Below are 23,480 nucleotides of genomic sequence, written 5' to 3' on the forward strand. Positions count from 1 at the left end.
TACTCTTTGACAATAAGTGTAGCTTGCGGTTATATTGAAGGCTGGGAGTTCAAACCTTAGCAGAAATATTCATAGTGTAGAAATTGGGAGAACATGGGTAAAACAGTAGGTAGGGTGTTTTGGCTTAAATGCACAGGAAGGTCAGGCACTTCCGAAGAAAGGAAATTTGCTCTTTATTAACTTTGTTCTCAGAAGCTTATGCGAGTTAGAAGTGAAATGAATCCCTCTCCCTGGAGATGGATTGCATGCCCTTTATAATTTCTGGCTTCAGCTTGGGTTAACTTACAAGCCACATTACTAATGTTTCCTTTGCCTTTCAATAAATTAAGCTTGCAGAGCTAGAGCTGAGATGTTAGGTCCCCTGTTGAGCCTGACTGAGGAATGAGGGACAGGAATGGAGCAGCAGAGTCCTTCCATTTTCATTCAGCATTCTAATTGCGGAGGAAGGCATGGAATCAGGAAAATGAGGAAGCCTGTCATTTAAAAATGCTTTGTAGATATTAGAAAATATCAAAGCCGAAATAATCCCAAGGAAGAACCCAACTGATGCTTCAAAGGAGGCATGAAGAGTGTGTGTCCTGGCATTCACTAAGCCTGTCACCTGCACAGTGCTCTGTTCTTTTATGAGCTGAGCAACCGTAAGGACTTGAAATTCAAAAAGTAAACATATGAGCATGTGGCACCCACATAGACAAGGTCTTAATCGTTCAGTACCACTCTGCTGTTTATAAGCACATTTAAATGTTGAACTTATTGTTCAAATTAAAGCATAGAACGACTGCTTTTACAAGTCTGCTCTTCGGTCTGCTACTGTCAGAACAATATTTCCAACCATGTGAAAGAACACAGACGTAAATGTATGGAAGGCTCTGAAAACTCACAGCTGAGAAGAGATCTACTTTTACAGAAATATGTACCTCTTGCGTTTCTATCATGAAGACTATTTTTAGGACAGTTTCAGATTCATAGCAAAATTGAAAGAAGGGTATAAAGATTTCCCATATTTGTCCTGTCCCCAAAAAATGCATACTCTGCTATCACCATCTCCAACCAAAGTGATATATTGACTACAAATAATGGTCTCTTAGATTCAATCATATGTTGTAAATTCTGTAAATTGGAAAACTATACAATGATATGTATCTACAATTGCAGCACTGAGAAGGAGCTTCGCTTTCCTAAAGTCTTCTATGTTCTGTTCCTTCACCTTTTATTCAAACACAGGTCTTTATCAGTTCTTTTCTTTTTAAAGATCTATTTTTATTGTGCTTAAATTGTGTGTATGTGCCTCTGTGTGTGTGTGTGTGAGAGAGAGAGAGAGAGAGAGAGAGAGAGAGAGAGAGAGAGAGGGAGGGAGGGAGGGGGGGGGGGGGGGGGGGGGGGGGGGGAGAGGGAGAGGGAGGGGAAAGAGGGGCTGGGTGGTTATATTCTCCAGAAGAGAGTGTTATATCTTCTGGTACTACAAGTAGACATAGTGTGAGCACTAGTTACTTAACTCAGGTCCTCTCAAGAAGAAAGATTCCTGTGATGCAGTGAGAGTCAAGCCTAGTTTTGAACATTTTTAACATGTAGCAAGGTTGATATGAAACAAGATAAGCAATTTGGGTACCATGGTGAGCCTATAAAACCCAGTCTTCCCAAACATTCTGAACTTGGGTAAGGATTTTGGTTTTCAAAGGTTAATGGTGTTCTAACAGGAAATGGGGGAGGGAGTAAAAATAGCCATTCTTGACTAACAAGTCCTGGATAATAAAAGCTGAGGTTCCCTGAAAAGATCCACTGGACAGGTTCCAGGAGAGTCTTTCCTTCACGGGCATATAGGACTGGAAACTATGCATGTCAGGTGGTCGGGAGTTCTACTGGGTAAAATATGTGGTTTTACTGTACCCAGATAGCTACACACTCCTCAGGCACTGCACTGGATTTTTGGTGAGGAGATAGGGTTACCGTATGCTCAGATTCTAATGTTTCACTAGTTTTGTTTTCACCTCTCTCCTTTTCTCTAACAGTTTACGGTTTGTTTCGCTGACTAATTTTCCAAGCCTTAATTTATAAGACAGACTAAGTAAAAAGTTACCATAGCAAAGCAACCAAAACAAAGAGAACACCAAGAGAGAATTAATGCAACAAAATATCTCCTGCCACAGAGATACTATCTGCTTCCAACTGCTATGATGTAAGCCTCCAGAACTCTCCAGGAGAGGGCAAGGAAGCCCAGAGTTAACTGAGTTATTACATTATGTTCCATGCTTTGTGTCTGTTTAGTAAGCATGTAGGGGTAGAGATTGATTGAGTTTTTAAGCAAGCAAACTTCCTGGAAAAAATGGCAAATAAACTGATGGTTGTAGGGCATTTTTAGAAATCACGTTTTATAGTTCTGCTTTAATCAAAATAAGAAACAACTGACTTGACGTATAAAACTGCTGCAAAGCTTTAGAATCTTTCCTGATATTTATGTGACTAAACAGAGGCATCCCGTGATTCATTTTCCCCTTCTTTGTCTCAGCCAAATAGAGAGAAAACAGAATATTTCTCTTCCTGGCTGATTTATACTTGTTTGTACCCCAATTTAATAAACAGAGAGAAAATGGAAAGTATCCCTTGAATTTTCTACCCTCACCCTATGTCCAGACATAGCTCTCCTGGGTTAATTTTGTTTTGAGTTTGACCCCAGCATAGTTCAGCCAGTGCTCCAGCTGAAAGTTCCTACTAAGGTCATGGTACTCTCCTATGCTAATACAGATTGGGTGGTTTTGTATATTTTTATTAATTTTTATTGAGCTCTACATTTTTCTCTGCTCCCCTCCCTGGCTCTCCCTTCCACTTCAACCTGCCCCAAGGTCCCCATGCTTCCAATTTACTCAGGAGAGCCTGTCTTTTTTTTTCTTGCTCATGACAAAATACTTCCTTTTCTGACTCAATAAAATTTCATTTACTTATCTAAATCTCACTTCTCTAGGTTGAAGTGAGAATTGATCTTTTATAAAAGGGGATATAGAGCTCCACATATGAAATTGCCTTCTTTCCTGTAGCTTATTGATGGTAATAACCTCTCCAAGAATGTGAATGTGAGGGATTGGCGCTCAATGGTAGAACACTTGCTTAGAATGCTGCAGGCCCTAGGTAGGGAAGGGGCAGGAATGGATACGTGAAAGGAGTTGTCCCGAATGAATATATCACATAGAATGCACAAAAAAATACCTTGGGTGGATTTCTAGGTATGATGAAGAAGAGGTATGTGCTCACAAGACCCTGTTGGCGGAGGTACTAATTTATCAGCTCTGGGAGTTGAGGGTAGGGAGGACCCTATCCTCCCTCCCAGGTTCACTTACATGATAGTTCTTTGTAGTTGTTGTTTTTGCATTCTTTGCTCCTTGAGGGTTCACCACCCAACTCCCAAATAAAGTCATGGAGCAGACTTACTTTTATTTATGAATGCCTGGCTTTAGCATGGCTTGTTTCTTTCCAGCTTTTCTTAACTTAAACTATTCCATCTACCTTTTGCCTCTGGGCTCTTACATTTTTCAGTTTCTGTGTATCTTTTCTTTCTGTCTTATTCCATGTCTGGCTGTGTGGCTAGGTGGCTAGGCCTTTCTTATCTTTTTTTTTAATATTTATTTATTATGTATACAGCATTCCTTCCATGTATGCCTGCACACCAGAAGAGGGCACCAGACCTCATTACAGATGGCTGTCAACCACCATATGGTTGCTGGGAATTGAACTCAGGACCTTTGGAAGAGCAGGCAATGCTCTTACCCTCTGAGCCATCTCTCCAGCCCCAGCCCTTCTTTTCTTGCTCCTTGATCTTTTGCTCTTTGACCCTTTCCCCCCAGATTCTCCTCTTACTTGTTCTCTCTGGCTGCCAGTCCTGCCTCTCCTTTCTCCTCCTATCTATTGGTCATTTATTAGACCAATCGGATGTTTATGACAGGCAAAGTAACAAAGCTTCACAGGCTTCAACAAAAGCAACATAAAAGAATATAATACATCTTTTTCCTTTTTTCAAGAGAGGATTTCTCTGTGAATCTCTTGCTGTCCTAGAACTCATTCTGTAGACCTCAAACTCATGGAGATCCGACTGCCTCTGCATCCCTGAGTGCTGGGACTAAAGGCGTGCGCCATCACTGCCCTGTTGCAATGGGTCTTTACATCATTAAACAAATGCTCCACAATAAAAACAAATGAAACATATCTTAAAATAATATCCCACAACAGTTCTTACCGTCACTGTCTTCCCAGGTTCACAAGGCATTTTGGTGACAGGATTGACTTCCAAGTTGCTCTGTGCTTAAGATTAGTGTTTCAGATGTGAGGTTCATTAGGTATCTGACTCAGATTTTCTTTTTATTCCCATGATGGCTGATGTTTTGGCTCCATCTCTGAGTGGTCTTTAATTCTCCAAGTTTAATGTTAATCCTGAAGTCTCAGAGCTATGGGAATGAAGAGTTGAGCCCATTACTCATAAAAGCACACTTATCGAGATCACACTTAACATGATCAAATACATGAAGGTCCTAAGAATCAATCATCTACTTTGACTACAAGGGTCATCCATCAATCTTTTTTAATCCCTATTTCCTTGTTTCATTTTTTTTTCTTTTGTCATTCTAGACTGGTCATTATTCACTAATGGTACAAGAACATTATTGTCTCCAACTTTTTCTCAAACTGCTCTTTCTGTCAGGAATTCTTTATGATTAACTATATTCAAGAAAGAATGAGGAAGATGTTGCAAAGATGGCTCTTATAATGTTTTAGGAAAGAGCATGATGTTATTAAGTGTCCTGAGATACAGACACAGAGCAGAACAAGTTTTGGGAGGAGAGACATAGTGGAGTAAGTAATGTGGGGTCCATTGTCTTTAAGTGTCTTTGAAACCTTCCAGAAGAGAGAGAGAGAGAGAGAGAGAGAGAGAGAGAGAGAGAGAGAGAGAGAGAGAGAGAGAGAGAGAGAGAGAGAGAGAGAGAGAGAGAGAGAGAGAGAAATTTAACAGATAAGCCAGACAGAAACTTTCAATGCTGACAATCATTAAATATAAAAAAAAACTTCTAAAAGAATGATGATATATAACAAAAATAAAGAAAAATAATGGAAACAGAACCTTGGTAAATATCTAAAAGTAAGCCACAAGAAAATGTAATCAGTGCAATAAAATCCACAAAAAGAGAAAACACAAATAGATGCATCTGAATATTTCAGTCACAGAAATATGCTAAGTATCACAACTGAGGGGGAAAAAATCTCACTAAACAGGGAGTTCAGGGAACAAGACAACGTGAGAGGGGGCAGCCTGGTTAACTGTGGAGTGGAGCTGCCATGGTTGCCATCCTGGTATATATTCTTGCTAGCTATTGTTTACTCTAACTGCCCAGTGTCACATCTGTAATAGAGATAGTGATAAGACCCACTGTAGAAAGCTGATGTGTAGCTAGGTGATGGTGGCACATGCCTTTAATCCCAGCACTCAGGAGGCAATGGCAGGTGGATCTCTGTGAGTTTGAGGCCATCCTGGTCTACAAGAGGTAATTACAGGACAGGCTAGATAGTTAAAGTGAAACCTTGTCTCGAAAAACCAAAGAAAAGAAAGAAAGAAAGAAAGAAAGAAAGAAAGAAAGAAAGAAAGAAAGAAGATGCATGGCCCATGTGGATTGACATATTTAAAGTGATGAGATCACTGTCTGACACAAGATCTATGTGAACCTTTTCTGATATTAACATTATTTCAAAGAACTAAAAATACATATGCAGTATAACATAATCTTTTCAAGAAAAGGAGAACAACTTTCAAGAAGAAAGACAACACTATTTCCAGAGGAATGGGAGTATAGACAACTTTGCTTTTGATATTTTCCTATATGAATGCTAAGAATAAATTCATATATCAAACATCTACAAAAGAATTTCAAGACCTAAGGCTCAGGGAACATTGCAGAAGAGGGATTGGAAAGACTGTAAGAGCTAGAAGATTAAAGAGTTGGTTGTGAGATTGAGTGTCCTAGCAATGTCGGAAGGTACACCTATGAAGTCTCACCAACATGGGTGCCCTAGGAGCTGAACAGGATGGCAGCCACAGACATGCTAAAATGGGTGCTGTCAGGGAACACGGGCCTTCAACCTTATACAAAGAGCTACGGGCAACTAAGGATGCTCTTCCTCAGAGAAGAGCACACCAATTCATTATCCCATACCAAAGGGTCAGCACAGAAAACACACAAGGAACATTATGAAGACTGAGCAGGTTGTATTTATGTATTTGAAGACAAGTAAATGTATATGGGAGGATTTGAAAGGAGGAGAAATGATATAATTATATTATAAACTCAAAAAATAAAATAATAAAAGAAGAAAATCCTATATCAAATACATGGGTGGTTTGTTATAGCATACAAACTAGTAACAAAGAAATCACAGTTCTCATCAAATTCTAAGGACTTTACCAAAATCCCATGGACACTCATACTGCAATGATTACCATGATCTGGATTAAGATATACCTAGTGGTAAACCATGTTTCTATATGTATTATCTATGAGGGCATTTCCAGAAACAATTGGCATTGAAGTCAGAAAACCAAGTAGGAGACCCAAGTATGATGTGGATGACACCACCCAATAGACTGGGCCTTTGCAGAACAAAAATTGAAAGGATAAAACCCTTATGTGGACAAGTGGATTCTGCTGGAGTGAATGCACAGTTGGCTCCAGCTGTTGCTCATGATATCAGAGTCCAGATTCTAACCATGAACATAGACATACAGCAATAATTTTTTAAGGAGTTCCCTGGCCTTTAGCCTCTGAATGGGCCCCATGGGTCCTTCTAGTCTGAGACTTTGGTTTCTTGAACTGAATATCTACTGTTTTTTACAGCTCTCTATACTGCAGGTAGCCACAGTGAGACTGTCTGGCTCACTGTAAAATTACACATATATTTATTGCAAGGAGGGCTGCTTGTTGGTTCTTAGCTGATTAGCCCCAAAATAATCACACAGAAACTGTATTAATTAAATCACTGCTTGGCCCATTAGCTCTAACTTCTTATTGGCTAATTTTTACATATTAAATTAACCCATTTCTATTAATCTGTATATTGTCACATGGCTGTGACTTACTGGCTAAAGTTCCCAGCATCTATCTCTGGAAGCTTCTCTCTAACTCAACCTTCCTCCTCTCATGCTATTGGCAAAATCAGTTCCTTTATTCATTAACTAATAAAAGAAACACATAGGCAGAAGGGACTCCCATGTCATATATCCTACAGCTTCTGCTCCTCAAAAGACACTGATTACTGTTCCTGTCCTATTAAAAACAGAATCAAACTGTGCATGGTAGTACATGACTTTAATCCCAGTGCTGGCAGAGGTTTCTGTCCCACCCAGTCCCATAGCAGTTCAGTCCCAAACAAACACACAGAGGCCTACATTAATTATAAAACTGGTTGGTCTATTATTTCAGGCTTTCTTATGAACTAACTCTTATGTCGTTCATTAACTAATAATTCTTGTCTGTCTTAGCCACGTTGTTGGTAACTTTTATCAGTGAGGCATTCTCATCTTGCTTCTTCTGTGTCTGGGTGACAACCACAGACTAAACCTTTTCTTTCATATTCTGGTTACCCCACCTATACTTCCTGCCTGGCTACTGGACAATCAGCATTTTATTAAATCAATAGAAGTGACATATTGTTACAGGGTACAAGATCATTGTCTTATAGCATCCCAGTACTTGGAAGGATGAAGCTGGTAAATGCCTGTAAGTTCAAGGTCATACTTGTCTGCATAGTGAGTTCCAGGACAGCCAGAGCTACTCACTGGGGCCCTTTCTCAACAAACAACAAAATATAGAATCAATATCCACCTTGTATACTGGAGGGGTTTTAAAAATTTCTTCCTACTGAGTAATTATGAGGCTTGGTAAACCCAGGGTTAGGCAAGCCTGATTCTTAATCTCATCATCTAGATGATGTTAAGAAGTAATGTTGTATTAAATTTATAAAGTAATTCACCCTCTCCACAGGAATCTAAACAACACGTGTCATTACTTTAAGTAAGAAGAAATTATGCTCCTACAAATAATTTCACCTCAACTCTGGCCATCAATCATCTTCTAATTAGTGAAGAAAATGTTTCCTCCTTAATTATGTAAATGTTCACATCTATGAATAAAAAGTTGAAAGTAAAGATTTATTTTAATTAATGAAAGATACTTTTTTTTAATTTAGCACGTGATTCTAGTTTTCTACTTTCCCAGCATTTGGTAACATTCTGTTGTTATTGTGTTCTTATTCAATGGCTTTACAAATCTTCAATTCATACGAAAGTACAGCCAGGACCCTAACCTCAGCTATGAAAGCTCGCTTTGTCTATGATTACAGCTGGCATCGCTTAGCCAGCCACCTGTTATCAATTACTTTATTTAGCATCATAGAATATTTTGCCCTGCTTCATAAAGCCTTTCAAGTAAGGTTTGACAGGAATTATTATTATTATTATTATTTCTTCTTCCCTTTTTCACTTTAAATCAAAAGAAACTAAGATAGAAGTGAGCTTCTTTTTAAAATTTTGCCAGCCATCTAATGAGTTATACCTAGAAAGTAAAATAATCAGTATTTTGTGTCAGTAAGCCACCTATCAGCGTTCTCTTTCAGCACAGCCCAGCGGGTGCTGTAGGAGCTATGAAGTTGTGAGCTGCCAATTTGTCTGTGTGATGCTCCACTGTTTATCCTATCTCAGTGCCTCTGTCAGAACTCTGTGTAAAGGATGTTTTTCAAATATCAAAAAGTTGTGTCAAGTTCCATTGATTTCAATAAATTAAATAGTCAATGGATCCATCATGTAATAACCATTTATAAGGGAGAAGTCAAACCGAACATGATGGAAGCCTTGTTTACATGGGACATGGGTTAAAATGTTGAAGCAAAACTGATAAGCAAAGAATAATTAGACATCAACAAAATACCAGTCAGTGGGACACTGTCAATAAATGCAATCAGGGTGGCTAAAGAGTTCAGCTATAAGAAGCCGAGGAACACTGCAGATGGCACAGCTGGCTTCCCAGGTATGCAAACAACATAAGAGAGAAATCCCCCTCTATCGCTTTCCCTAAACGAAAACTCAGGACCTGGGAGAACCACTAGGAAAGCACACCACTTCCTTTCAGGCAGATTGCCTTCTATTCCTTCCTAGACTGTGGCTTCCAACTAGACCAGCAAAGTTTAATTCATTTTATAATTACGTTGAATTTACAAATTAGATGAGAAATTTCTCATGTGAACAACATAATTACTAGACTAAAAAAGTAAACTTGAGAGCATTTTCCCTTAGAAAGAAACTCATGTTCTTCTTTAGTTCATTATGTGGTTGCAAACTAATTCTCAAAGATGCTTAGCCTGGTGCCTTTGTGAGACTCACAACCATAGTAGCGGGTGTATCTCTGACTCATTTATCTGCCTTTGAGACTCTTTTCCTGCTACTGGGTTGCCTTGTCCAGCCTCAATCTGAAGGGTTTTGTCATGTCTTATTATATCTAGTTTTGTCCTGTTTGGCTATCATCTCTTGGAGGTCTTCTCTTTTCCAAAGAGAAAATGGAGCGAGGAGTAGATTTGGGGAAGAAGGGAGGTGAGAAAGAGTGAGTAGGAGCAAAAGGAAGGGAAACTGAGATGGGTATGTATTATATGAGAAAAGAATATGTTTTCAATTTTAAAAAGTGCCATGCTCAGGTTTTTTGTTTGTTTGTTTGGTTGGTTGGTTTTTTTTTTTGTTTTGTTTTGTTTTGTTTTGTTTTTATCATTCTTATTTGGCACACATAAGGCCAAGCATAGTGTAGCCCAAGAAAATGCTACCTTACAGTTTCCTGGTCAAAGGTAATCCCAAACTCACAGCAGAGTTACTGAAGCAGACCAGACACTGGCTTTACATGCTGTCAACAGCCCAGAAAGGAACATTTCCAGTGTAAGAGCCTGTTGTCGTTCACTATATAACATTAGATTCTATGTAGACTTTAAAGTTACAATCTCCCACTGTGATAATTTGAATAACAATGGTCCCCTGAAGCTCATATGTTTGAATGTTTGGCTACCAGAGATTGGAGCTATTTAAAAGGAGTAGGAAGTGTGAACTTCTTGGAGTTAGTATATCACTGGAAGTGACATTTGAGGTTTTAAAATCCCAAGCCAGGTCCAGATCTTTCTGTCTGTCTGTCTGTCTGTCTGTCTCTCATCTACTTCTCCAGCTTCTGCCTGAATCCCAACATGCCTGTCATGAAAATAATGGACTAAACCTCTGAAACTCTAAGCAAATTCTCAATGAAATACTTTTTCTTATAAGAACTGCCTTGGTCATGGTATCTTTTCACAGCAATAGAACACTAAATAAGATATATACCTTATTCAAAAATATTTTATCCTTAGTCCTCAATAACAACTTTGTTCATTGTTTATCTCATTTCTTGAAGTTTTCGGATAAAATGCGTATACATTGGAAATTTTGTGGTTTTCTTTTTTTTCTTTTGTTATATAAAAGTTAAGCTATCACTTTAAAAAAGGGCATGGTTGATTAAGCAAGTTCATGAAATGTTAAAAATAACATTGGTTGATATTAAAGACACAGCAATATGAAGAAATCTCTTGTCCACCATCACTACTATACTTTCAAACTAGTAAGGTTATCTTGCTGGAGCTGGAAAGTAGGGATCCCTATTGACGACCGTCCCCAATTACCTGAATCCCTGATATTTCTGTGGTGTGTCTCCTCTGTATTTCACAAGCCAGTGACTATGAGCTCTAGCTAGACAAACCAAGGGTCTTGAAGGACAATTCATAATAGATCCTGCCCTCTATCAAATACCAGGGTTGATGATGCTATTATCACTGGATTTTTCTTCCAGCTTTCCTTTCTGTGACCCAACTGACAATTCAGTAGAGGTCTCACAAGGTCAAGATTAACACTGGGATGCATATTGTCAAGTTCTGTAGAATGGATTGAACACCATATAATAGGTTTCTTCTAGTCAGTTGTAGTACAACATTACTAAGCTTTAAAAGTTCAAAGGTAAGGGGGGACTTTGATTGGAATTCTGTTCTTTGATGCAGAATGGATACTAATGATTTACTGGAGAGTGATTCAACTCCTTCACAGGTAACCAAGACTCATATAAATTAGTATGCATGTCAACCTTATTGCTCTTTTATCTTGAACAACAGTATTCAGGAAATAACCTTTTTGAACCAATGAACAGCAGCAATCTGAAGTATGACAAATATAGAATTCTGCCTCAATTTAATAATAGGTCTCATTATCAGACTACGTGGTTTTGCATTGCTGATGTGTCAGAAGAGGGCACGTTGTCATTATGTACTTTATTCATCAGTAAACATTAATTCAAAAATCTCACATATCTGTAGGAATATATAAATGTAAAGGGACATAAACATTTTGTTCTATTAGCTCACCTCTGGTATTTATATTAATAAGGCTTTCTAGTTCAATTATATCCCTGTTGTCAGCAAAATTGAAGGTGATAAAACTGGTCTGTGGCATTTTAGGTGGACATGCTGAAGAAACATGGCTTCACCAATGTTGCTCTTCTGTCAATCTCATTATGTATGGAATTTTATTTATAGAACCGGTTCCCATTTTATTTGCAAAGATGCTAAGAATTGACATCAAGTCAACACAGAAATGGATAACTGTGTCAGTAATGTCAATCTCTACTCTACAGAGAATGGTAGCAGTGATTATTATAGGGTCTAGAGTTACTAAGGTGACCATCAGTAAATTTTCTCATCATTGACACCAGCATGTGTTACCTGTTGTGAGACACACAGCATTAGAAGAAAGAAAGATCCCGGGGCATGGTGAGATGACACCCTAGTAAAAATACAAAATAACTGCAGTATCACTGGGCAATAAGAAGAGCTGGAAAACAGAAGTGTTCTGATACATGTCTAGTATAGGTTCTCCTTAAGTTTTATCTCTTCAGAACAATATCATATTTTGAAAATTGGAAGATCAGATTAGATGCCTGCTTCTGAAATATCAAAGAGTTTATATTAAAACAATATATTAAGGCTGGGTGTGGTAGCAAATACATTTAAATCTAGCACTTAGGATCTAGATACAGGTAGGTCTCTGCGTTTGGGGCTAGCTTGATCTACCTAGTGAGTTCTATGACTACTAGGGCTTTGCAGAGAGACACTCAAAAGAAAAATCAAACAATCACAATTGTCTAGAAAAAGCACTTCAGTATGCTTGAATGTCTATGGATAAAGATACAGATATGGATATGTAGAAGAATGACAGTTTCTATGACCTGACCAGGAGATTCCAAGGACGGGCACAGAGCAGGTTCAGTAGGAATGAGTGCAGCAGGGTGGAACAGACTAGGGACTAGTCCAGTGTAGATCCACGTAAGACCTAAGAAGTCTTTAAAAGGGGTGCTAGACACACAGAAATGGAGCTAGAGCAGCTAGTCTTGTCTCTCTTATGCCAGCCTCGGTACAGGGGTGCATCTTCTGGAAGCTGCTAGAATAATCATGAGTTATGCTGCATGCTGGGTTCCTGTAGACTCTCTGGCTAGCTGCAGTACAGAAGAGTGTTTCCTGACAGTGCCCCCAAACACCATGTACTACTGTCATGGACTAACCTGAGTAATGCCGGTAGCCAATGGCAGTGGCACTGAGATTTATCTCTACTGCATGTACTGGCTTTTGGGGATCCTATTCTCTTAGTTCAGCCTAGATGTAGTGGGGGAGGGGGCTTGGACTTTTCACAAAAGCAAAGCACCTTACCCTCTCTTAGGATTAGGTAGGGGTGGGGTGGGAGGGTGTGTGGAGGGAATGGGAGGAGGGGAGGGAGTGGGAATTTGTATTGGTATTTTTTTTAAAAATCCAATAAATTAAAAAAAAAGAAATTATACATTTCTAAAGAATTGGCAAATGTGCACTCATTTTCCTGTTCCTCTTAGTTTCGTAAAATATGGAGAATCTGAGCAGAAGATTCATCTCAAGGATTCCACCCTGGTGCAAAATTCCCAGATCTGTATTCACATCAGGCCAGCTTCCTGATGTCCAAGCTCCTATCCCAGGAAGCTGAGCTGAGTTGCAAGTGGTGAGCTTGCCCTTTTTCGGGCAGGAGCCTTGACCCCTGCTTCCCCTGAATGCACCGTGGATATTAGAGCTTGTCATGAGTGAGAAGTCTCCATTTGAGCTTTACTATGTGTGCCTCACTCTTCAATAGGGCACCCCTCATCCTAGTTGACCCTCACCAAATACTGAACCTAAACGTACAACGTAGCCAATTGTCAGGATCCACACTAGCCAATCTGTAACAGGTGTCTTTTTGCATACTTACTATAAGGGTCCCTCAGTCTTTGTCCATTGCTCCCAGGGAAAGCTCATATTAATATCTTTATTCTGAAGCTCTCAGTAAGCAGCCCTGAGAAAGACACAAGGGTGGCTTCAGGTTCTAATTAGTCACACAGCAAAATTATGTATTGGCCCCTAGCACTTTGCAGCCATCAGAATCTGTTTCCACTTAGTCATGGCCTGTCCCTAAACTCTTATGGTTCCAACAGTTCTTAGAAGGTAGAGGATCTTAATATCATTTAGGAATAATTTTAATCTCTTAATTTCAGTGCTAGAGAAGCACTTGCTGCAAGCTATACCTTCTTGAGTTTCTCATTGCTGTTTACAAGGATAGCATATGGAATGAATTAGTAAAACACTCACTTGTTAGGGCTGTAAGTCTGGGATCCTCTGCTGCGATGACCGCATTGCTGAAAATCATGACATTTTCTGGGATTGATTCTTTGCAGAAACCTCCTAAAGATTCACTTATAAAGTTGCTCAGTAGTTGGCCACTGTTTCCTTGCAGCTATGGGCTGAGGTCTGTTTTCCTGCTGGCTGTCTACCAAAGTCCACCCACGGCTCCTGGGGCTGCCCACACTCTTTGACTCATGTCTCTCCATCTCCAGGAGATCACATCAGATCCCAGACATCTTCAAATTATTCTGACTTCCTATTTTGGCATCAATCATAAAAGTTTCTCTACTTTGAAAAATTCCTGTGGTTATATTAATCCCACCTGGGCATCTATATATCTCCCTTTTTAAACTCACTCAAGTGCTAGGGTTTAATTGCATAGCCCCTAGAAAAGGTATGTTCAAGTTCTAACCTACATTATATCACACTGTGATCTTATTAGGAGAAAGAGTCCAGTGGGGGAAAAAAAGTCAAAAATCATAAGGATGGAGAAGTCCTAATGCACACTGATGGTATCTTTGTTGAAGGACAAAAATCCGTCACAGAGGTAGACATACGTGGGAGAAGATGATTCAAGATGTCCAGAAAGAGAATGAGCTGATAAAATGACAATCTAGGGGTTGCCACGTCTTCCTTGACACCATCAGATGTTAAGAAGAGGAAAGTGAGTATTGTACTCAGATCCTGAGCAGAGTTCTGCTGACTCTTTCAGATATTTAGCCTCCATTTCAATGAGGCAATCAATTTATGGTGTAGGAGGTCCTTCTTTCTATGTGTTGTTTGTATTGGTTAATGAATAAAGAAACTGCCTTGGCCTGATAGGGCAGAACGTAGGTAGGTGGGAAAGATAGAACTGAATTCTGGGAGGAAGAAAGCACAGTCAGGTGATTCCATGGATCTGCTGGAGACAGATGCTGGGAATTTTACCTGGTAAGCCACTGCCACATGGCGATACACAGATTAAGAGAAATGGGTTGAATTAAGATGTAAGAATTAACCAATAAGAAACTAGAGCTAATGGGCCAAGCAGTGTTTTAATTAATACAGTTTCTGTGTGATTATTTGGGGGCTAAGCTAGCCAGGTGGCCCGGACGAACAAGCAGCCCTCTCCTACCAACAAACTTATGTCATTTTAAGCTACCCAGTTCTGAGTGTTTTTCCAGAGTAGCCTTTGGAAATAGATACACTGTGCTGTTAATCAGAGTTTCACAACAGCAAAAAAATATCGGAAAAAAAGAGAAAGAACCAGATATTGTGGCTCACAGATTTAGCGATTTTAGTTCATAGTCATTTGGGTCAAATACAGTGACAAGTGGAAACCAGAAGCAGGGAGGCTATTTACAGGGTGGTGTCCAGGAAAAGAAGGTGACAGAGAAGAGGAAAGAGAGTGATACAGAGATAGAGGGAGAGAGAGTCCAAGGAAGCCCCCAAAGACACATCCCAGTGACTCATTCTTCCAAAGAGGCTCCAGCATTTGAAGTTCCACAACATCCCAAAGTAACAGCACCACTCAGAAGTCATCAGCATCATGAGCCTCCGGAAAGCATCTCATATGTAAACCACAGCATATACCACATAACACACCAGTACCAAAGAAGTTCCATCAGATCTGAAGGTTCTGAGGGTTATGAAAGGTACACAATAAAAGTTCCCACAAGTTCTGCCTACCATTCATATCCCATAGCCTTTCAAAGAACCTGTTCAAGAGTATTCTGTTCTTGATTTCTCTAACATCCTTTTCTCTTATCCAATCTTTTTCTCTCTATACAGGAAACAGATCACCAATTCTTTCTCAGGTCAATGCTCTGTCTTTGTTCTCTCAGAGGAATTTCCAACTGGTTGACTAATACTATCATGGTTACTATTTCACTTGCAGAAAAATAAGATGATAAACAAAGAAAAGCATCTAAATTCTTTTTTGCAAGTTGCCAATACCACAGCTGGAAGGGTATCTATTTAACTTAAGTGCTAGCAGTACTGAAAATGAAAGCTTAGTGGTGGCGTTAGGTTGCACAGGAAGATCTTGTGCACAGTGGAAAACCAGAGAAGTGTTTCTCCTTAAGTAATACCAGATGTAAAATCACTTCACTTGCTAAATACAACATCTTAGTTGAACCTTCCATTTGCTTGGAATAAAAATGAGGAGTACTGAGCATTGTCTTTCAAAGTTTCAGCCAACTTTGTAATTCCCTACCTAGAAAGGAGGATATGGGGCCTCCCTGCAGCCACAGTAAATTTTTTTCTGTGTATGACTGCTAAAGTCCATCTAGAACTACAGACAGCCCACCCTACCTTCGCCTGTTTACTCCATAATCTTTGTGTAAACTTCCCTTTTGTGTCGTTTCTGGTACCTAAGAACATCAACCTCTCCCCCTTTGCTAAAAGTTTTCCCTATACTTGATGCTACATCATTCTCTATAAGAGCACCGGAGCATCTATGCGGGCCGGAGCCCAAGGACCTAAGTCTGGCCTGAAAAACCTTTCCCACAAAGTCTGCATGGGAACAGAGCCACAGCATTTGTAGTCTTTGAGGCAGACATTGAACAAACATTGCTGGATCATCAGGGTGCATGACCATGGTGTCTGCTGGTCTTCCAGGTACTGAGAATGTGGAACAAAATACAGGTAAGAATAAAAACAATATGACTCATCCAGATAAGTCATGTGATAAAACTCATAAGGGAACAGAAGCCACAGTTTCAGAAAGATAGAGGTACTGAGCAAAGAAGGTGGGAAAACAGACAAGGAGAAGCTAGAGGACACAGCGCTGATGCAATCAGAAATGGTGCAATGGTGCAGGCTCTAAGCTACACCTGAAGCTGCTCTTGAACCTCTAGAGCATCAGAAGATTTAGCAAGATTACAAGCAATGGGCCTCCACGACTCAACTCCTCTTAATATCAGTCCAGACTACCTAAGTTTGTAGAGTATTTGCCTTAATATTTCTCATTTTCTAACATTCCATCTGTTACATCTTGAAGTAGGACTTCTAACCTCATCCTAAATACATAATCATTTTAGCTTAAATTATTGTATTTCAGATAAAAAGACTGTTAGTATTTGCCATGTTATTAGAGGCATTTTGATTTTATAAGGTAGGTTTCTGATATTAAAAATCTTAAAGCATTTAACACAAACTGTATACGATATAAATTTTAAGAATCTCCAAATATGTTAGAAAATATATGATGTGGTGTTTGGTGTTCTCTTTCAAATAGATTTTATCTTGGATATCACATACTAATTTTTTCCCCAAGAAATACTGTAAACAAGCACCTATACAATTGCTACCAATCTAAAAAGAAATAGGAAGTCCTTCTTATGTTCTTCTTCCAATAACTACGTTTGTTCTCCTTTGTAAAGGTAAATACTATTCCGAATTTTGTTACTAGTCCATACTTTTCATTGTGCAATTTTTAATTTGTTCTTTGCTGTTATACTTGCTTCATATTATGACTATAACTCAGTCCTTTATGCTCATTGCTGTTGCTATGGATCACTACATTATGTTTGTCTAATATATTGTGAAGGAATTTGGGTTTATTAACTGTGGTGTGTTATAAAGAGTATGAGAGTTCTGGTTTCGACTCCTACATGTAAAGATTGTAAGTTGTTAATCTCATCTATGCTGAGAAAAATCTATATGCATCAGAAATCACCAGCTTTACTTTTTTTAAAAAAATTTTTGGGTTTTTTTTTTTTTTTGAGAAAAGGAAAAAAAAGTTTCCGCCTCCTCCCAGCTTCCCATTTCCCTCCCCCTCCTCCCACCCTTCTTCCCCTCCCCCCACTCCTCTCCTCCTCCCTCTCCAGTCCAAAGAGCAGTCAGGGTTCCCTGCCCTGTGGAAAGTCCAAGGTCCTCCCCCCTCCGTCCACGTCTAGGAAGGTGAACATCCAAACTGGCTAGGCTCCCACCAAGCCGGAACTTGAAGTAGGATCAAAACCCGTGCCATTGTCCTTGGCTTCTCATCAGCCCTCATTGTTCGCCATGATCAGAGAGTCCGGTTTTATCCCATGCTTTTTCAGCCACAGTTCAGCTGGCCTTGGTGAGCTCCCAATAGATCAGCCCCACTGTCTCCGTGGGTGGGTGTACCCCTCGTGCACCCACCCACTTTTCTTGAGCCCCTCAGAAAACTGAAGCTTCAGGACAATCTCCTCCCACCAAATCTGGAGCCTCTGGAGCTCACAGCTGAGTGAACACAATCTACTAGAGCCCTGAACCAATATCTAGACTTAATAGTGAGAAATCCATAGACAATGTGTAAGCTGGCCTAGCTCAAGAGTAGAAGATCCTTATGGTTTTCACAGGATCCTTCTGGAAGAGGGGGAAAGTGATCACTGTATTTCAACCCATTCCTGTTTAGGACAGACATTATCTCCCGGGATAGACAAAGAGTAGTTTCAGATATTTTATATCTTCCAAATGAAGGGAGGAATTTCTCATAATTGTATCCTCTTTCAGCCTTCTCTTCCCACTGGAGGAGGGGGAGTTTGAGAGTCAACAAGAACCACAACCTCAAAAAAGTGGATTGAGACCACGAAATCTAGACATGGAAATAGCAGGGTGAGGAGGAGCAAGAATCTTCTATCAGTGCAGAAACACTTTTTGAAGAAAACTTGGGAAGTCCCAAAGTCCCAAATTCACAAGTCTTTTGAAAAACTAAACTTGGGAGATTTGTTGGAAATTATAAAAAATTATAATTTGAGGATTGTAAAATCCTCATTTTCTTGCTTTTACCACCATATCAGCAGGGCTCCAGTATAATAGCAACACTTTAAAGTTGAAAATCTGCAAGGAAGAGATTTTTTTTTGAGACAGTAATTAGGGAATCCCCTAAATCAAGAATGGACAGAAAAACAAGGGCATTATAGAAATTAAAAGCCTCCAGCACTTGTAGCCATAGCAAACATAAACAATGTAGCCAAATGAATACAAAATTTCCTATTACAGCCTGTTTCCCTCAACTCCTATCATCTGATACAATATGCCCAACATTCCAGCAAAACGACACAAAGAGGGAAAGAACGCAATTAGTGAACACAAGGCAAACATCAGACCTGGCCTTGATTCTGACACAAATGTTGGAACTCTCCGATAGTGAATTAAAATGACTGCATGGTATTGGCTCTCGTGGAAATGGGACATAGCATACCAGCCAAAGCAAGTGGATACTCTAAATAGAGGCCAGGATAGGGAGGCAAGAAAAAATCAAGACAAACACTGAGTCAAAAGCACATTGACAGACTTCAGTGGGCTCATCACCCACATGAAATAGCCAGTGTGAGTGTTAATAAACTTCCAGATATGTCAGTAGAATTACAAGGCAGTAGTAACTATGAAGTAATGTGAAAATGAGTGTGTGTGTTTTCTCACATTGCTCCATGTATATGAATTCTGCAGGAAGAGGAGAAAGATATGGATGAAAGGTTTAGATCATGTTATGTTTATATGTGCCTTCCAATCTGTGCATGGGCATGCGTGTTTCCCCTGGAGTTTTACAGCTTCACCTTCATGCCAGGCTGCCTCCAGCCATGAATTCATTTCAGTGGCCATCTGGAAGTTCTTTCCCTCCAATCCTGACATCCTGACTTCTTGATTAGAGTATTTCTGGTGACTGAAATACCGCTCATTTCGGACATTGTGTCGTGAAATGATTGTTCGTGTCTTTTGCCTTCTCTCATTGTTTTTATCTTATGATCAGTAGGAGCTCTTCCAAAGTCCAGATACATGTCCAGTCTACTCCTGGTTCACCCTGACCTACTCTGTGCCTCTGCTCCTTCGATTCCATGGAGCGCTGAAAGGTGTTGCCAGGCTCCCAGCCTCTCTGCTACTTCTTTCATGATCAGCAGGTGATGCTGAGAAGGAGATCTGACCCAAATGCTGCCCTGGACTTCCCTGCACTTCCCCCCATATATTGACCCCATAATTCCTCACCATCTTGTTAGCTTATCAATGCTTTCAAGCAGATATTTTCATTTGCCTTCAACATTTCTAGCTCTTTGCAGCATAGAGTTGCACTGAATTATCTTATCTACCATTGCCAGGAGTGGAAGCCCCAGTCAGATGGAACCTGCAGTCACACTGTTCACACTCTTCCCACTCGGCTGTGAAAAGTCCAACGGTGTTGAACACTCACAGTTTGACATGGAGGCAATGGGTACTGAATCTGACCTCACTATTTAATCTTCTTCCATGAAAAGACTATTATTTCTTTGTATATAATGCTTAGTGTTTCAATATTCTAACCTCTGTTTAAAGCCCTGGAAACACCTAATGATGAATTACTACTGTATGATAACATCATTTGAATTTTTAACTCTTTTTTTTACTAACATTACTGTTATTTTTTCTGTTTTCCATTTATTCTTTTCTCCTAGAATGCATCCAGAATGTAGCCTCCTCTCCTTTCACTCCTTCTAACCCACCCCCTTACCTCGCCTGTACCCCAGTTCCCTTCCTTTCCCTTCAGAAAATAGAAAGCCTCCCAGGGACATCAGCTGAACACAGCATACCAAGATGCAGTAAGACTAGACACAAACCTTCTGATTCTTTCTGTATAGCCTCAGACATAATACTCAACTTTGCCAATACTACCCTACTTCTCACCAAAAGGCCAAGAGTGTTATGATTATGATAATGGTTTTGTGACATTGTATGTTGTTAAGTGTATAAAAAGCTGCCTGGAACAAAGGACAGATAGAGTTAGAAAGGAATACTAGATACTACAGTGCTCTGTGCTTCATTAGCATAGGATACGACATAAACAGCATCAACAGTCCTATGAACAGATTAGAAGTAGGAATAGATCTGACCAAATCAAATAGAACTTTAAGCACTCTTGGTTGAGACATTCTATTGAAGATATTCGAACTTTCAAGCAACTCATGGGCACATATCACTCTAAGGATGCTTATCTAAAGTGAGACTGTGGGCAGCTAGAAACCTCACCTGCTGTAAACAATTCTGCTTGCTGAAGAGAGTGATGATCTAGTAACTCAACTTGCTTTAATTTTACCTTTAGCGGGTTCTAAAACGCAAGACTGCATTTCTAGTAGATGTAAGGGTTACTGGGCTACAAAGAAAAGATATTTGGTAAAAAAATAACTTTTTAAACTATTATGATATAAATTAATATAATTACATCATTTCTTCCTTCTCTTTCATCTCTCCAAATCCTTCCATGAGCCCCTGCTTTCTCTCTTTTGAATTCAGTCTTTTTTCTTTGTTTCTTTATTGTATATACATACATAAATGTGTGTATGTATATGTGTGTGTGTGCTCTGATTAGTTTTATGTCACACTTGACACAAGTTAGAGTTATTTGAGACTCAATAGAGAAAATGCCTCTGTAAAACTGACTTGTAGGTAATTCTGTAGTAGATTTTTTTGGTTAATAATTGATATGTGAAGACCCAGATTACTGTGGGTGATGTCACCCTGGGTTGCTGGTTCTCGATGCTGTAAGAAAAAAAGCTAGGAGAGCCATGATTAACAAGTTAGTAAGCAGCATTTGCAAGACTCTCCTTCAATTCCGACTCCAAGGTTCCTGCCTTAAATTCCTTCTCTGACTTCCCTTCATGAAGGACTGTGATGTGGACATGAAATTAGAAATAAACCATTGCTTCTTCAAGTCTGTCTTGATCATGGTGTTTTATCACAGCAATAGAAACCCTCACAGAGCTGGCCTTTTGGTTTTGGTGTACGTTTCCCTGGGGAAGACTATTTCTCTCATTCCCAAAATTCTTCAGTTGTCTGTAGTTTGTTGTCTGGGGTAATGGAGACAGAGACTGCTTCTTCATTTTCCAGCTGCCTAGGACCAAATTAATCTCATATAGAACCTATATTAATTACAATGCTGCTTGCCCTGTTAGATTGGGGTAATGGAGACAGAGACTGCTTCTTCATTTTCCAGCTCCCTAGGACCAAATTAATCTCATATAGAACCTATATTAATTACAATGCTGTTTGCCCTGTTAGATTGGGCTTATTATTAACTAACTCTTCCATCTTAAATTAAACCATTTCTATTATTTTGTACTGCTACGGGGTGTGGCCTACCGGGTAAGGTTCTGGCATGTCCTTCTCCTTTGGCAGCTACATGACACCTCTTTGACTCCGCTTACACACACACACACACACACACACACACACACACACACACACACACATATCAGATTTCCTGTCTGGTTATATTGTGCCCTACTATAGGCCCAAAGCAGCTTTTTTATTAACCAATGGTAATAAAACATATTCACAGCATACAGGGGGGAAATCCCACAGCAGAGTGGGAGGCATGGGAGCTTTCCCCCTTTCACAATAGCTTGTCTTTTGGTGTCCTTGTCCAACTCATGTTTCGGCAGCTGTGTTTGTAGACGTCATGGGGACAGTTTCTCTAGCATTTCTAGAAGACACACTCTCACAGCAAACTTCCTGTTCCTCCAGCTCTCACAATCATCCTGTCACATTTCCAAACTGATTCATGAGCCTTGAGCGCAGCTATGTTATAAATGTATCAGCGGTGACTGGGCGCCACAGCTTTGCATTTTAATTTGTAATGGTTGTCTGGAATGGTGCCCATATGTTGCAAAGTGATGTTTCCTTGGTAAATGATGAGGACTACAGCTATCTGCAGGTAGAAAGATAAAATATTCCGAATATACCTAGGGATTGACTATTCTGACTTAATTAAGCAACTGTTGTAGAGTCTCAAGATCAATGACTTCTCTAGCTCAAGGTATGTGGCTAGGTTACCATTGCCAGGCATGCTTTCCCTCTTGTTGAGCAGGTCTTAAGTCTAACTAGAGAGATGCTGGTTTCCATCAAGACAAGCATTCCCCTAATAAACCCTTAGGGTTATCATTCTGTGCTGGCTCTTGATATGGTTCATAGGCATCACAACTGAAAAAATACTCTTGAATGCTTTTCTTCTTTGAAATCTTGCATGGTGCCTTCCGGTACCAGGAAAGTTAGCCCTCAGGGAGGAAGCTTTCAGGTCTGATCCAGCTCAGTTTTTCTGTGACTTGTTTCTGAAGTACATGGTGTCTTCAGTACTAGGGACTTACTTTCTGTCTCTAGGTGGCAACCAAGGGCAAGAGCAATAGCTTTTATGTTTTGGGAATCTCTTGGACAACTTTGACCAACAATTCAAAAGAGGGTTTCTCATGTCTGGTGTTTGGGGATTTTGTTCACATAGTCTATGACTCTTTTTTTTTAATGGTACAAAAGCCCTTCTTTAATAGCACCATGGAGGCTTAAATACCCAGCAGACAATGGCCAACAGATGAAAATCCCATCCTTTGATCCTCTAGGCAAGGCACAGCTTTTAGTAACTTCAATTAGAAGGCGCTAGCAGAGACGAGCAGCTGAAGGCCAGGACTCCAATTGGTCCCAACACTTAAGTAGCAGAAAATATGTTTAAAGCATACTTTTGATAAAGAACTGTTTCTAAAATATACAGAAAGCTAATAGCCAGCATTCCAAATTAATATCACCTATGGAAATATTGGCAGATATTTCACTAGAGAAATGATGTGGGATTACTAAACATGTGACAACTCATTCATTGTCATTAAACATGATCACCTGTATAATTCACAAATAAACTGCAAAGTGATTATAAAAAATCCTTAAGAGAGTTAATATTTTAAAATATACATTAGTAGTAGTAGTAGTAGTAGTAGTAGTATTTGGTAGCAATCACTAATAGGAACAAATTTCCTGTTGAA

At 39.6% G+C, this 23,480-nt stretch overlaps 1 long non-coding RNA gene across 2 annotated transcripts in view; it reads left to right on the forward strand.

Annotated features, from left to right (window-relative positions):
- LOC126503159 (uncharacterized) overlaps positions 1 to 23,480 on the forward strand; it is a 1,076,305-nt gene that overhangs the window by 511,239 nt on the left and 541,586 nt on the right. The window lies entirely within an intron of this gene.

The sequence above is a fragment of the Alexandromys fortis genome, unplaced genomic scaffold (genome assembly GCF_014885135.2).
Source record: "Alexandromys fortis isolate MF-2015 unplaced genomic scaffold, M_Fortis_MF-2015_v1.1 scaffold_43, whole genome shotgun sequence".
NCBI classification, from domain to species: Eukaryota; Metazoa; Chordata; class Mammalia; order Rodentia; family Cricetidae; genus Alexandromys; species Alexandromys fortis.